This window comes from Sturnira hondurensis, unplaced genomic scaffold, assembly GCF_014824575.4.
Source record: "Sturnira hondurensis isolate 20B ecotype Veracruz unplaced genomic scaffold, ASM1482457v3 Scaffold0006413, whole genome shotgun sequence".
Lineage (NCBI taxonomy): Eukaryota > Metazoa > Chordata > Mammalia > Chiroptera > Phyllostomidae > Sturnira > Sturnira hondurensis.
In genome coordinates this window covers 8,905,407-8,923,392 of record NW_028079044.1, presented here as the reverse complement: position 1 = coordinate 8,923,392, position 17,986 = coordinate 8,905,407, and positions in this window count along the sequence as shown.

Below are 17,986 nucleotides of genomic sequence, written 5' to 3'. Positions count from 1 at the left end.
TGATAGAAGTCGTTAAGACCATGTGATGTCTTAAACCGGCACCCATGCACCAGCTAGAGAATTCCAGACAGCTTGTGGAGACAATGAGGGGGACACTAAGACTGACTTGGGATCCAGGAATTCTAGGACTCAAAGACCATACTGCTGACTTCCTCCTCTGAAGATGCCAAGGAAAGCATTTCAGCCCATTATCTATGAAGGCTGCAGAACTGGTAATTACACAGCAGGCAATAAAATAGATACCTTAGAACAAAAGAATTAGGCTGATTCATCAGTGTTGTATATTTCTCACCTCTGTTTTTTTCTTCTTTCCATTGTACATAAAGGAGATAAGCAAGAGAGAGAAGGAAATAACTATGTGGGATAAAATCACAAAGTACATTGGATGGGCCTGGAGGAAGAACATAAAGTGAGACTCACATAGTATATGGCAAAATATTTTAACATCAGATATCAAAGTTAGACAACTATGAATTAAAATAAAATTTATCTCATTTTTATTAATACACTCTAATAACAACCTAGAAGTCCAGGTGTGAGTTGAGAATCTGTGGGCTCCTTGGAGTCCCACGCTAGAACTGGCAGAAGAAGAGAAACCTTACCCCAGCCCCTGCCCCACCTCCTGTTCTTGCCATCCTGCACTCTGAGAGTCCTCACATGTGTGTGAGCATTCCGTCTGCGCCCAGCTCTCAGAGGTACAGAGGACATTGGTTCAGTACCCTGCCTCTTAAGACAGACCAAAGGAAAGGCCTGCACAGCCCCTGGAAGTGGTTTGGGTACATTGCACAAGGATTTGGGGGTCCAGTAAACCCAGAGCATGGCCTAGATGGGGACAACCAATTTCCTTGCTATTTTGGACATTTGACCCCTTAAGGAGAACTAAAAAGTGCTTGAGAAGAAACAAAATGGGTACGGCGGTACTCAGGGCTCAAGGCAATGGTGCTTCTGCTCCCTTCTAAAAACAGTATTATAAACAAATGCCTTCTTAGAACCCATGTACCCTGTTTTGGCACCAAAGTTCCTCTTAGGTGCTTCACGAGGCCCATAGCATTCCAGAGCCTTCTGTGACCCCATTCGTAACAGGGCACATGCAGCCCTACATTAGGCATAGTTGGGTTATTGATAAAAGTCCTTTAAAAGTAGCTGCAGTTTTTTAAGCTAATAATTTTAACTTTCAAGTAGCTAAAGATCTTTTAAAGTTTCATGCAGCCTACATTATCTACGCCCAAAGATTCAAACTGCCGTTAAAGTAAAAATTTTGCGACTCCATTTAATTGCTCTATCGCCAACACACCTGGAAGCACTCACGGGGGGATTAACTGACTATTCAATACCACACCAGTGAAAAGGGCAACGGCAGTCACCCACAAACCAGCTAATGAGCTGGTTCTTGGCCTTCGCCTACTCATCTTGCCATAGAGCTTGCTCAATCAGAAAACTCGTGGTCAGTTCAAAATGGAGAGCTTCTTCCATGGACTCTGTGTAGCCTGAGGCTACACATCACATCTTTCCTCCATCGGCCTTACTGCATAGAGCAAGTTCTCTGAGAGGATCATTTCTGTTGACCGAACTTTATGTTCTTTTCCCAGATCCCTAACATGATTTGACTGAATTTCTTGAAGGTTTTGTGTGTAAAGGTTGCAGAACGTCAATTTTCTAGTGATGGGATTTGGAAAAGGGAATGAAACCCAGAGGTTTTTTTTTTTCCAGGTTGTGTGAGGAAACACCCTTATCACTGAGTATTTCAAAGAGCAGTGTTACAGCTATTTACCATGTTCTTTTCATCCAAAGATACGTCACAATTTCTTTTTGTTCTGAGAGCTGCTCCTAAAATCACACCAATAATAATCAGCAGCATTTACTGAGCGCTTATACTGCTTCAGACACCGGGCTTGGTGTTTTTCAGGAGTTTGTTTCTAACCCTAAACCAACCTTATAAAATGACATGGATATTTTGTTATTTTTGTTATTATCATTGTTCCTGTTGCTGTTCTTATTGATAGTATTATCATAAAGATGAAGAGAATTGAGGTTCGGAGGAGCTAAGTAACTTGTCCAAAGTCACAGAACTACGAGAACAGTGAGTCAAAACCAGGTAGTATGACAGACTCCAGAGGCCCAATTTCATCTATAAAGCAAATTTTGGGGAGACATAAAGAGGAAGCAAATATTCTTCTGCTTCTTAAGTCCTTAACTTAGAGGAAATGTAAAGGAAACCATACCAAGATGGAGTAACAAGGACCCTATTCTGCCTCCCACTTAAAACAAATAAAAATTAAGAAAAATGTATATACTCTCTATATATGTGTATATATGTGTGTGCATATACTATATGCATATGTGTATATATATATACACTATATATATGTATACACACAAACAGTTTGCAAGACAGTGGATATTAAAAAACAAAGGTGAGTAATATCTGAGAGATGGGAATCAAATGAGACGAGCTCTAAGATTGCCCCATGTTACTCCCTTGAGAGAGATCTTCAGCTACCATGCAGAGACAAAAACACTCTACCCATAGGTATCTGTTCAATAAAAATAAAGATTTACGTCCAAATAAAGACTTGTACATGATGTTTACAGCAACAGCTATAGAGCTAAAAACAGAAAATAACACAAATAGGTAAATGAAATGTGGTATATCTAGACAATGGAATAGCACTCAGCAATGAAAAGCAGTAACTATTGATATGTGCAACAAATACATAAATCTCAAAATATTTATATTGAGTAAAAGAAACCAGACAAAAAGGAGGACATACTATATGATTTCAATTTGTATAAAATTCTAGAAAATGCACATGAGTGTGCAGAACCGAAAGTAGACCGGCAGCTGCCTAAGCACGGAAAAGAAGGATCCCAAAGGGACAGAAGGAAACTTTCTGGGTGAAGGATATGTTCATTATCTTGACTATGGTCCTTGACTATAGTGACGGTTTTATAGCGGCATGTATGTGTCACAAACAGCTAAAACAACAAAATTTACAATTTAAATATGTGTCGTTTGTGGTAGGTCAGGCATACCTCAATAAAACTTAAAAAAAAAAAACAAGCTAGAATAGTTTAAAATAACAAGGCAAAAGGTTTCTACCTCAATTGTGCATTTGTTTTGGTTTCTTATCAGAGAACACTGCTTCATCAGAGCATAGATACAATTTCTCTGGCTTCTTCTGGATCTGCGTTGCCTAAACTTAGGGGTTCCAATGACTGACTGTGAGTTACTGATTACCCCAAAATGCAATGGCATAAAACGTTCATATGCCATCCTCATGGATTCCATGCATCAGGAATTAAGGCGGAGTGAAGGTGGCCTTTCTCTACTCCATGGTGCTTGGGGTCCCAACAGAATTGCTGGTGACTGAAATCACCGAGTCTCCCTTCAATGACCAGATCATCCCTTTCTGTGTCATGTCCAGAGTGAGGCTCCAGGACAGCCAGACTCCTCACGTCAGTAATGGACCCTCAATGTTTGACTCCCAACACAGAAATCCAAGAAGGAACTGTGTTGCCTTTTTGTGACCTAGTTCCAGAAGTCACGAGTCACTTACACAACATTATTTTTAGTTAGAGCAATTACAAAGATTTGCCCAGGTTTAAGGTAAGGGAACATAAACCCCACTTCTCAATGGGGGAGTTTTCAACCTATTTGCCAACATTTTAGGGAAAGCATGTGGGCTGGAATATACACTGATTGGTCCAGCCACCTTAGAAAAAGTCAGTCTTACATGGTGTTTGTCACACAAATGAATATACAAATAGGAGTCAGTCATTTCCACTTCGTTTGCAGTCTTACAGGCTTTGTAAAATTAAATTTGGGCATTCGTTCATTCCACAGACAGCTAGAATGCATCCATTTATACAATGTAGATTCAAAGAAGAATGTTATAACCTACACCTTAGATGAAAGAGCTTATATTTCAAGATGACAAATATATGAGAAAAGACCGAGAAAAATATAGATAACGCAACTAGTCATGGAAGGTTGAAGTCTTGGAGAACGTGTTCGGTGCTGTCTGGGTTTTGAGAAGGCAGAGGCTCCCACCAGCCAAAGGAATCAGTCAGGGCTGCAGAGCTTGTGTGCTGCTACGACTAAGACTTGGGACATCAGTGAGATTTCTTTAGACGGTGCTAGAAGACAGGTGATGAAAGTAAGAAAATAAGCAGAAAAGTTCGATTCAAGAAATTGTCCAATCCCAGCACATTATCTGAAATTCCAAGGACCCCACTACGGGGACAGACTCTACAGCCCCCTTCCAAAATGTTCCAATTTATTAAATGTCTCTCCCCGCAAAATTCCGATGAGCAGTCAGATTTTGGAACCATGGACCCATGGGGTTTCCATAGGTGGGAGTACAGATGTCCACAATCAATGTGTGGGACCGAATCATAGAGCAGGTGGAATATGCAGCAGTTGGTCTGCCATAGGGTCTGACGATTACATTTCACCTGTGTTAATGAATTTATCACAGAACCACACTTGCCAGCTAACCCCTGCACAGTGGTGAAAAGTCAGACCACAAATCAGTAAATGGTAAATGATAAACAACAATAGTGTGGTTATTTGATGATGCAAACACAAGCTCACGGTGTGACATTAAATTATCATGTTTAAAGGTGGGATTTTAAAGTGAGGAGAAAGCTTAGCAGTCCCTAAGTCATTATTACTTATGGTCACAAACCTGCTTATTTTTTCCCTGAAAGTGTGTGCGACATTACTGGTAGACACCCTCGCCTTCCACCTTCTCTGTGGAAGAGACTGTGAGAGCCGACTGCACAGGGATAGTTTTACTGGAAAACTATTCTGTGATTTGGAATGAAATGCGCCTCATATACACAGATGTTCTACCTACCATGTTACTGTCATATTCATTATAAAGCAAGGGCTTTCTGAGTACTTTTATGCACTGGTAGATTTGGGCAACTCTATGGTTTTCTCTGGTACATGATTTATTGTGTTATCTAATTCTAAAAAATGCACAGATAAATAAATAATAAATAAATAAATAAATGCACAAATAAATAATAAATACACAGATAAATTGACATTTGTTCAGCAAGACAGTAATGTATGAAATCTATGTTCATTTGCAGAAAGTGAAAGCTATATGAGAAACACAATCATGTTTGCCAGTTTTGAATGTCTAAATCTGCTCTTTGCCAAAATGTCTCGTTTCTAATTAGGATTGTAGGTTATATACATACATACATACATACATATATGTACATATATATACTCCCGTCCCTCTCTCTGCCAATGGCATCTATGGGTCTTTTTTGATAATGAATACACCAAGGGAACTCAGAGTTAAGTCCAGGCCTCAGAACTAGAAACATTTCCATCAAAGATGGTTTGTTAGTAATAAAGTAAGGGGGAAAAAAAGCTATTTGCTTCTTTTGTGGCTCTGACCCTCCCTTGGTCCTGCCAGGCCTGCCTGAGCATCGGCAGAGTTCAGTGGTAATTAAAGCAACAGTGTTGTGAAAAACGTGTGAATTACTTTTGCGGGAAGACTTGGATGTTGCTAGTGACTGACAAGGCACCGCGGGGGGCTCTGCTGGATGTTAAAGAGTGACGGTGGTCCCAGCGCTGGAAGGTGGCTTTTCAGCACGATACAAAATTATGGCTTTTCACAAGTTGATACCTCTGGAACCACTCGAGTTATCAGCTAAAAATTTGGATTTTTTTCTCCTTTGGCAAGGTTATGGAGCAAAACCATGTCACATTTCATGAATGAGGTGTGGTAGTTGTAACGATGAAGAGCTAAAATATATTTTCTTTCTTTCCTTCCCTTGGATTTTTAACTCTATTATGGAATTATTTCAACCTTGAAGATTGTTGAAAAGAGTGAGGGAAAAGCTCTGCAGGATCATGTGTTCAACCCTTTCTTGACAAGTTATTTCAATGTCAATTACCTGGCTTTCTGTTTCTGTCGCCTTTAAAAAAGAAAGAACTATGGACCAGCACTGCGTTGACACAGCCAAGGAATGCCCACTCTGCACGCTCCACATGGGGTGTTAAATATCCACGTGGACAATGAGCTCACTCCGACAGACCCAGCCAGGAAAAGGCCTCGTCTTGCTCCTGCTTTATTGCTGCAAATCTTGTTAAGCCAACTCCCACACAGGTATGATACAATGTTGATTCTACTCCTTATCCAGTGTGGGAAAAAAAATGTCTTTAGCCAAATCCAATAAACCACTTTCTGCAGATGTGAAGCAGGAGAATAAAATAGCTTAAAGGGCTATTAATTACTTCGCACTATGTAAACTAACAGACATTATCGGCATTTGTGAATCAGGTTCCTAGAGCACATATATAGAATTCTACGGAATAGCATCACTAAGAGACCTGGGCAACCTGTGTTGGTATAAGATAGGATAAAATACAGCTGAAAGGCTGTGGGAAATACGTATGCAATGGGAGCCCGTGTTTGTGATCTATTTCTGATGTAAATAAGAAAAAATATGCTGGGTAATATGCATACAGGCTGTACTGTTTACCACCTTCTTCCTTAAGTAAGTGGATTGAGCTGATAAGTGAAATTCCTGCTCTAGCTGTGTCTTCCGGGATCCTAGCCACACTGATGGCACTGGGGCACCTTGTGGACCCACGACGCAGTCGACACCATGCATGGGACGGAAGTGCTGCCCATCGTGGTGGGTGACCGCACAGACGGTGGGGTCCCGATGTCCTCCCTTACACACTGTGTGCCCCCAATTTCCTTACCTGTAAAAAGAGTGTAATGACCATGTCCACCTTACTTTGAAGATTAAGTGAATTCCGATATAAAAATGGTTAGCAAAATGCCAGAGGCACGGCCCGTAGAAAGCAATGGATAAAAGCCGTTACTGTCCTCACCACCATCATCATCAACAGCAGACTGGGTGCTGTGATGAGGCGAAGTGAATCTGGGAACTGCCTTTGCTTTCCCAGCAATGTCGCTAAAGATACCCTGATCCCGTTTGATCCGCCAAGCAGGGCAGTAACATTTTTAGAGTCGTGCAAGGTGACAAACTGACATTCAGGGGGTGAAGCTGTCACCTGCCAAACAATGGACGGTTTAAATAGACAACAATGATACAAACAGAATAACTGGGGTGCTCCCAACGACATTCTTTCACCCCACTAGTGCAAAGTTTAATTAGTATGTAAATAGCATACTCATTTACAATTGACATAATGCCACTGCTTTTCATGCCAAGCTGTCAAGGCCTATGAAACTGCAAAATTCCTGACACTAAACATTTGTTGTAAACTGATCCATCCAAAAGTAACTTAACTAAAGGATTGGAAAGGTGGGTGGGAACGGTGATAATTGCATTTTTTTTTTTTAAAGAAAAGCCACTTCTCCAATCTTTTTTTCAGAGAAAAGGGTCCAAACTGCTTTTGGGGAGAGATATGCCCCATTACACAGGGCTGAGGGTAAATTCTGTAAAAGAAAAAGAAAAAAAACATATGAACCACCAACCCCAGAGTGATGAAAAGCAAAACGGGTAAGGAAAAAAATACCCTCAATTGACACAGCTATTTTCATCACATCAAATCAGCCATCTGTTCTTGACATAGTTTATTATCATTAGGAAGATTTTCTCAATTCAGACATGGTGATGAGGAAAGATGAAGAATTAACCAGATAAATAGCCAATTTGGAAAATTCAGGCTGAGGCCCCTTTTCTCAATTTCCATTCCCTCTCTTCTCCCCGCTCCATCATCACTCCAATTATCCCAAGAAAATGTTCAATGACACGATGAGACATGTTTATGGTGGTGCTGTTCTCCCACCTGTGCGGGCGGAACAAGCCGGCCACGCTAGGTGCCAAATGACGCAAAGGTGGTCGACATTATACCAAAAAATAATAATACTTTTCCATTGTTCAATGTGACTGCATAACAAATTGCTACAGTTAAGGTTAAGGGAATTAAAAACTTTCAAGTGAAGTATAAAAGGCTGATATTTCCCTCCTGGCATTTATTCATTAGAAGTCCATCAATTTACCTTAGGATAAGAGTGTTTAGAGAAGAAAATTTTCTATGAAATAATTATGGAGAAATTCTGACAGCTCTGTGTGGGGTAATCTGGAAGGAATAAGTAAATGTTGGAAACTAATAATAAAAGGAAAATATTTAAGTCGTACGTTTAATATTGACTTCATAAAGTAAAGTTGGAAATTTATAAAAGCTCAAACTTTTAGGGAAAGTAACTCAGAAATGCTTGACAAATATCAACACTGCTACTTTTTAAAAATTAGTCAAGCTGGTTATTTTATCTACAGAATGTCAAAAACAAGTTTGACTGATTGGCCTTCAAATAGTTCACAATATCATGATGTTAGATTTTTGAGAATCTAATTCACACATTTTTTACTATAATTAATACCACATATTTAGACTGAAATTTTTTAACATTAAGGGCAGTGACTATTGAAATTAAACCACACAATCTCCTTTATAACATCACTTCCATCCTGACACCCAGGTTGTTTTGTGTGGATATATCCTTTCTCTGATAACATACCTTGATCTTATTTTTCTTACCTTGTGTATCTCAATATCTGACTTGTTACTACTTATCAGAAAAGTTATGACTCCTCATTCTTCATAGCCTATTAGAGTCATCATTGTTGCTAGACTATTCTCAGTTGAGCCACACTTTTCTTGATTCTGTCTATGTCATAAAATCTTGATTGTTCCCATAACTCTTAGATTGCACTTGGGTTTTTTTGCTCATCAAAGCTATATGTAGACATAAACATTCTAACTCAGCATTCACCAATTCAACCAATGGCCGCTGAGAACCCACTGTACACCACGTGCTGTGTCAAGCACTAAAGATACAATAGTGAGCCAAGCAGACAGGGTCCTTGCCCTCACAAAACCTAGGTTTCTAGACCATAGGTCAGCAATCTTAAAGTGCTTGGGGCAAATCTAGCCAGTCACCTGTTTTTTGTAATACATTTTTATTGAAACACAGGCAGAACAATTCATTGACATATTATCTTTAGCTGCTTTTGCTCTAAATTAGTTAAGCAGGGTAGTCGTAACAGAGACCTTGGGTCCACAAAGCTTTAAATATTTTAAATACTCCCTGCTCCTTTCAGGGAAAAGTTGGCTGAACTTGATAGACTCCAGATCAATTTTTTAAATTATTTTTAATTTATTTTTAGAGAGAGGAGAAGCAAGGGAGTAAGAGAGGGAGAGAGACATCAATATGTCGTTGCCTCTCATGTGACCCCCACTGGGGACGTGGCCCACAGACCAGGTATATGCCCTGACTAGGAATGGAACCGGCTACCCTTTGGTTCACAACCAGGGCTCAATCCACTGAGCTACCCCAGCCAGGGCTCAATTTTCAACTGTTCTAGATCTGCATTCTTTCCTTTAGAGAGAGCAGTTTTGGTCTCTGATGGGTTTAACTACTTTATCTACAGAAACGACGCCATAACCTCTATCTATCCTCATGCCCCTCTCTTATGAGCTTCGGTCACCTGTTTCTAACTACCTGCTTAGCATCCCCAGCCATCCACCCAGCAAATACACTGCCATTATTTCAAAAGAGCTAAGGCTAACTTCATCTCTTCCCCAAACCAACTGTTTACCACCATCCACCTCCCAATCACTAAGCTGTGAAGATGTGGAGTCTTTTACTTGCTTCCAACATCCAAGTAACAAAAAATAATTAAAAACTAACTTACATATACTTATCAACTAATTGCTTCTGTTGCCACCACCCAGGCCTAGAACCCCAAACCTCAGACTTTTGAGTAATGTAATCATCAAACAATCTGTCCATCTTTTATGGTTCCAGTGATCTGATAGTCAGTTTCCTTAGTATGTCATTTTACATATGTCATCACAATCCTTTGTAGCTCTGTATTACTAAAAGCAGGGACTCTCAACTAGTGGCTGAGGTTCTCCTTGTGGGGATGCTGCAGAATGACTTCCAGGGGCCACACACCCCAGTAAACACAGGAACAATGATCTGATGCTGAGTGTCCCAAGTAGATGCACCATTATCTCTATTTTTCCAATGTGCACAGATGTTCTTCCAATCACCAAAATACAAATTTGCATATTAAAATTATAATTTCATCTTAACTTTTTCTCATTTTTTAAATTTCCCCAAGCAATTGATTTTAAAGGTGCAAGCACTTTTTTTTTTCTGTATTTTGTAATAAAAGGCCCTCACTGGCCAGTAAATGCTGACTCTTTCTTCAGGGAGGGTCTATTGTGGATTTACAGTGGAACTATGGGAGCCAAGGACCTCAGCTTTCAGGGGGGAAAATGAAAGGATAAAAATGTATAAATGCATCTCTCTCTTTTCCTTGACTTTTCTCTCTTCATGGATGAAAACTGGGGACTTGGAATACTTCACGGGGGTATGGAAACACCTTGGGAACAGAGGAGGGTTCTCAGGCCTGGCTCAATTTTCGACTTCAGAGGAAAGGAATTGCAAGAGACCCCGGATGTTTCTGTACTGGCTCTGCCGATCAGGGAGGGTGAGCAGATCAGGATCTTGGATGGAAGCTTTCATAAATGATGCCCATTTGGCAGCCTTGTCCTCTCCTTCACATTTCTTAGAAAGATAGTAGAAAAGTGGACATGAGTACAGATGCAAGACAGAGCAGGGACCCACCAAGAACTAAGTCCACATTCTTTATCTTACATTATCAGTTGCTTTCAGCTTAGTCCTTATGCCCAGTTCTAGCTTAGTCTCCCACCATCTCCCCGTGGACCATCTGCTAAGGGGTGGTGGTTTTCTTCTGTGCCTGGCATATTACATCACTGTATCTCTGGCATGCAGAGAAGTGCTATCAACTAGCAAGCCAAGAGAAGCGCAAAGTTATTTGTGTTGCCAATATCCACTGGCTGCAGAGTGATGCTAAAGCTCTACTTTTTGTTCATGTGTTGATTAGTTTGTCACGGTGAACACCCAGGCTGATTCATGGAAACCACACCTCTGAAACCTCGCTGGTATCACGGCGTAGAGAAGGGGGTAGAACGGTAGAGTAGGACAGGATATGGAGACAGAATTACCATCTACTAGCTGTGAAACTTCAAGTTAGTTAATTTCCCAGAAATTACCCTCTGTGGTAACTTGGAATCACAACCTCACTTCATTTTAGTTATAATGACTGAGGGAAATGAAGTCTGTAAGGGTCCAGCACGGTACCTGTAGCATCCTTGGCACCCAACAGGTGTTCTAGAAGCAGAAAGGACAGATGAGAATTTGGGACAAAGACAAGGCCCATTATCCATACTCCATCTGACGTAGTGTAGGTTTGAATTATGTTTAGCCGGGGACTGTATTTCACGTATGTCAATAGCAGGGCAGGTTGCTCTGATCCAGTCAGAGAGAGTTCTTTGGTCTGAGAGCGATTAACCGGGAGTGAATTAACATTTATTGAGCTCCTATGGTACGTCAGTCAGGTTAGCAAGCCTTTTATATAAGTTTAATTTCACATTCAAAATGACATTCTGATATAGATAGTGGTATTTCCCATGTTTGTGACCTCAAAAAATTTTGGCTGGAAGAGGTTCAGTAAATTGTGTGCATCCACACAGTTATTAAAATAAACATCGGAGGGAGGCCTTGAACCAGGTCTAGGTGACACCAGAGCATTTCTGCTCTTGCTGTCAACAGGATAGCTCCCCTAAAGATGTTTTGTGAATTCACTCATCAATTTCCATCAAGAACACCATTAAACTCCCATCTGGGAGTTTATCATTATCCCTTTCTATATCCCGATAGATTATTTCACTTTATTACTAGAGAAGGCAGTAAATGTTTACAAAACTCAAGCCTATATACTTGAAATGATCCTTTTTTAAGTGTCCAAACAAACCAGGGCCATCCTGAGACATTGTGCAATGACTGCCTGTGGAGACACATTAGCAGTCACCCAACTGCTTGGGATTGTATGTGGCTCAGCTCATGGTGGGCACCATGACTGCTCATGGCTGGCTGGGTGCCTCTGGTCTGGTTCTTTGAGTCTGTCTGAAGGATGACCTTGATTCCTAGGAGGGCAAATTTCCTCTCCTCACTTGTTGCAGCAGGGAGTTGGTAGGAACTGTTTACAGCAAGAACTGGCCGGGTGCAGCCCTCAAAACCTGGCTCATATATAAGTAAATAGTAACTAAAATAAGGATAAAATGATGACATTCTTCAAGAAACAGCTTTAGGTCCTTGAAAATTATTATTTCTGTTTGCCTGCAACTGTAGAAATGAGTTTCAGGTAATAGCTTTTCTTTTATATGGTAAATGATGAATGATCATTTAAACATTGACTCATCCACCAACCAAGATATAAAAAAAAACATAAAAACTTACTGTGCTAAAAGGGAATTTGAAGACTGAAGTCACCTGATTTTTCAAACTGGTGATTGCACCATGGGGATATTCATTTGTCTTTACTTCAACTCTGGAATTGTGTAAAATACATTTTGCTAGCCAAGAAAATCAAGCCCTTTAGCTCATACACATTATATTCTTTCCTAACCTTGTATATGTGTTTTTATACAAGTTAGTATATCCTCTTAGACTTTGAAAACTGTGGTGTCAGGTTAAACTACCCATTAAAGGACTCAAGAAAAGTGGGAATATCCTTCTTTGCATACTGATTTGCAGAAAGAACACACAAAAAATTGTAAGGGTTAAGTCTGTCATTGCCTGGGCTGGGAAATTACAAGCAATACAGAGATCCATTAGGAGAACCAAAGCAAGGAATAGATACAAGTCCAGCAGGAAAAATATTCCTGTAAGCACATTATTATTATTTTCACTCTTCTCAAAAATAATATCACAAATATCAATATGTTCATAAAAATAAATATCCCCTGGTCAATTCCCATTTAACCTCTACAACATCAGCAAGATTGTCTTACAATTAAAATGTTGAAAACACAGGAAAAAAAGTGGAAATTGAGGAAGGAGAGAATGTAAATAATTTTTCTGGCATCAAGGGAGAAATGAAATTTAACTTTAAAATTTCAATAAGTACTTCTCTGTTAGATTACACAATTCATAAAATTCAACTAAGTCAGTGTCTCCCTTTCTTAAGTGTGAGTTCTATGAGATAAATATTTTGCCTTTAAATAAGGATTATTATTTCCCCCTCCTTCAGCCAGAACAAGATAAATTCTTTGTCAAATCCTTTTTTTTCCTCCAATGGTATATGGATTTTACATGGATTTCTAAAGTGCGAAATAAATGCTATTGGGGAAATAATGCCAGCCTTTACTCTCTGTCGATTTTATTTTTTAAATAATACTGCAAATATATACCTTTATCTCTGCATGTTAAACAATGGTGGAGTTAACCTCCAATACCACCCCCAAAGATAAACTACTTATCTTCCATTTTAGGGGCATCCTTAACTTAGCTGAACAAAAATTTTATAAATCTACTTGCATATAACAGACCACAGTACATGTTAGGCTCCAAGTTAGTAGCACGAACTTAATTGTTGAAAGCAACTCTTATGTGACAGTTTTGTAGAAGTCTCATGGGGTGAAAATCAAGGTGTCAGCCTTTTTCCTGGAGACTCCAGAGAGGAACCTGTTTCCCTGGCTTTTCCACCTTCCTTGGCCTGTGGCCCCCTTACTCCATCTTTATAGTTGGCAAGACTTAGTTGAGACCTTCTCAGGATGTATCATTCTGACCTCTGCCCACCTCCTCCACTTTTAAGACCTTAGTCTCTATATTGGGCTTGACCACATAGTCCGGGGTAATCTCTCTAATTTAAGGTCAACTCATTAGCAGCAACATTAATTCCTTCCTTAACCTTGATTTCCTCTTTGTAATGTACAGTAACATATGTATAGGTTCTGTGGATAAAGGATGTGGACCTCTCTGGGGATTCATTGTTCTGCTTACCATATATGTATCATACATACACAAATCTGTATATATGATATATATATATATATGATATCATATGATAGAAATACTTAAATCTAAATAGATACTTTTTATGTTATATTACTTTTTAAAATATACATTTCTAAATAAATTTTAAAAAGATAAAATATTATAAAAATACTGGATGTTTATTAGTGGTTTTTAGAATAAGAAAAGATTTGAATTTTTTTAGAAACATGCCAAAAAACTTCACCCTTCTGCTTTTGTCTGTCTCTTGATGTTTTCTTTTTATGGTATTATGTTTGCATGGTCAAGGTATATAACACTTAAACTCAGTGCCCCAAACTGAATTTCTACAATAGGTTATCTGAGGCTTATATTTAAATATAGTCAATGGTCACTATCAATCTTTTCTCTGTTCTTGAGTTATTTATTCTAATTTTTTGTTGTTGCTTTGCATTCACCTTCACATATTTCTTTAGTTCAAGATGGGCTCACAGATGCTGTGCTTCCCTGGGCCTTGTATGCTCGAGAATGTCTGCTTTCAGTTCTTACACCTGTCTGACGACATTTCTCTATGGTTTTCTGGAACTGAATATGGCTGGGATAAGTCTGATGTCAGCATGATTTTTCTAAGTGATAGTTTACTTGCTTTTTCTGCCTATGACAGAAATATTTTGACAGAAATATTTTCAAATATATATTTTAAATTATTTAAAGTTCAATATTGTAGATTTTAACCTGGCTAAAATTTTATCATTTTTCCCTAGAACATAATATCTTTATATGCACTTAATCGGTCTTCCCCTTAATTTCAGAAAAAAATTCTACTTTTACATTATGGGATTCTATGTTCCTTTTATAGCATTTCTATTCTAGGATGCTTATTATAAATTGCATAAAATCATCCTTACCTTCACTTTTTTGTAACACCTTATTTCTAATTGCTTTTACTTCTTTGCCTTTTCCTTCTGCACCTATTGTGAATATCTTGAGATTTCTGTATTTCAGGAACTGGAGTATGACTGTGTTCACAGGTCTAGTGATGTGTTTCTAGAAATAGAGAGGCAGAACTGAGGGGACCAGCCCTGGGGAATAATTGCACAGCACCTTTGAAGTCGTGTCCCCACATCAATATGACAATCTGAGCTATGTTTGGTTCTCCATAGCTTGTAGGACAATTTCATGTATATCATCTAATTTACTCTTCACACAATTCTAAGTAGGCATGAAAATATTATCCCAAATTTTCAGATTTTCAATCAATCAAATCACTCTCCTGTAATTAGAACATGAATGACGGTATTGACAACACTGTGATTGACCTCACTTGGTCTTTTTCTGCCTTGCCCATCTCCACTATGAAGTATTCACTTTTCCCAGCCATCCTTGCTAGGGTGGCCATGTGACACATTTCAGACTGATCAAGAAATTCTGCCACAAGTATGGATTTGGGGAAAACCTTTCTGATAAAGTCACGGCCAGTGCTGATATGCAGTCTCCCCAGTTCTGACCCTGACATTGAGGCAGTTCCTAGAGATGTGGCAGTCCTGGTGGCCTCATGAGGAAAAGGCCAGGAACAATTCAGTTGACATGAAGGCTACCATGTTGTTAGTTGCCTGCCTATCTCCAAAGCACTTATTACCTGAGAAAAATAGGCCTGCCTGTCTCTAACCAATATTACTAATATTTCACATTTCTGGTGGCCTAAGCGTTCTTAACACTATCAACTAATAATAACACAAATGCAAATAGATGATTTAAACTCAGTATTAAATATAAATTTATCTTAAATTTAAATAACAAAGAAATAGTTTAAATGTTATAACTATCTTTTTTTCCTCTGATCATTAACAAGATTAAATTACCTCCCATAAGAAACTGGGACCTCACCTGGGGAAAAAAATTTAGCTTTTTAACTCATTAGGCAAGTATTCCAAATAAATTGTTCCAAGAGGCAAAATTAATTTACGCTAGTTGAATAGAAAATAATATTTGTTTAATTCATTGTGTTTCCAAGTAAACCAGAAGAACAGAAATGACTAAAAATTCTTTGTGTATAAATCTAAATATTTTTTTGATTTGCAAGGCTGTGCTAGACACTGAATGATTATTTTCATTTACATAGTATTCATAGCAATTCACTTTCTCATATATTTTAAAAGTCTACCTACACAAGAGATAAGAATTATGTTGTTTTGTATTAAAATTGATACAATTCCATGAATCATTTTCATTGACTGATGATTTATAAACTATTCCCCTTCTGGAAAACCTCATTATTTTTGAGGCCTCAACTACTTTCCAAAGATGGATATATATATATATATATATATATATATATATATATATATAATCTCCTGATTTAATAAATATCCTACCATTTTGTGCCAATTTACAAGTTATGGGTAATCTGGGAATATCTTTTAATTGGTTTTGAATCATGCAGTTTGTCTTAGAACTACATAAACTTAAAATAATTCAGAGACTAAATGAAACCTTATAATGCAGCACACCAAAGTTGTTTGGGCAAGTTTTTTTTTTCTTCTGGATAATCAGATAATTATACATATCCCAGTCATCATTACTTCAAACAAATTATGTTCTATTGAAGCATGAAAGAGGTTTCCTGGCACTGTTTTGAGTTCAACTAATCATATTGACAATAGGTGTCTGTCTGCAAAACCTGTTTATTGGTGTTATGATTTGGTTTGTAAACCATTTGTAGTTGCTGCTCTGTAGCAAGCCCTTCTTAATTATATCATTTTTCAAATAAATATTTGTATATTTTATTTTGAAAAATCACAGGTTCAGTAAACTTGGCAAATGTGTGTATATTTTGAATACAGAATGCTTTGCCTTTTATTCATTGTAGATATCAATAATAATACACTGCTTCATGAGACAGCACTAGTGAAGGAAAAAGGCGAGCAGTTGTTTGCTGTGCACTAAAGTGCTTAAACAGAGGAGTCACCCTGCTTTCAGACATTCTTGCTGGACTAACACACCGGAGTCCAGTGGTTAAGAGGGCTGGGTCATGGCAGTCAGGAGCATTAGCACGGTTTGCACAGTGGAAGAGCTTATGTCTGGAGGAGGAGGGATTTTTTGGCTCTGTCTACACAGATTAAGTAAAATGGAAAACTAAAGCATTCATCTAACTCATTCTGGCTAACAGTAAAAAAAAGGGGGTCAATTATTCAAGCAGGTATAGATGGCAATGGAGTTCAGTGGTTAATTACTGCACTGTCTTCCCGTCTTCTACGACTGCTATTCTTTGTGTGTTTCTGCACAGAGAGGCACACCAGGGATAGCCTTGGGGAGCATCACTTAGGATACTGTCAGAGATAAAGGGACAGCAGGTCTCTGATCTCTCACTGCTTAAAGGTCTCAGCACATTGAAGTAGGATGATGATAGTCTAGTTCCACATAATACAGTGTATGCTTAATAGATCAACATCCCTTGGCTGTTTATCTCTTTAAGAATGATACTATGGATTTATAAGCTAATTATTGTGACTTTGGGCATACTAAGGTATTAGACAATGGCATTTTTGTATTTATTGTAATAAAACAGTATACACACTATTCAAATATCAGAGACAAGAGATTATGCTCACCTTCCTTTGAATATTATAAAATTCTTACTTCTGGAATTAAAATATTATAATAATTATATCCATGATTCCAAAAATTAAGTGAAGTTATAGCACCAGGAAAAAAGCAGGCAGATAAAACATAACAAATTTAAAGAAAACATCAGTGACGGATGATAATCATTCAAAAAAATTTATTGGGCAACTATGAGTCAAAACTTTTCTTTTATATTATCTTCTGATTTTTATAAGACACACTTATTGGGTCACTACTTTTACTGCCAGAATCAGTTATTAAAGTTAAGCCTTTCCCTGATAATTTCAATGCCATTTCTATTATAAATGACTCTGCTTGCAAATGTGGGCCTTATTCATGAGGCCTTATATATGCACATTTTCTTCTTTTCCATTAATCTATTTGTCTATCCCTGTGGCAATATCACCTACTTTCATTTATGTAGCTTCCTAATAATTTTTGATATCTGAAAAGGACAGCCTCTTCACTTTGTTTTCCTTCTTCAGGAGTAT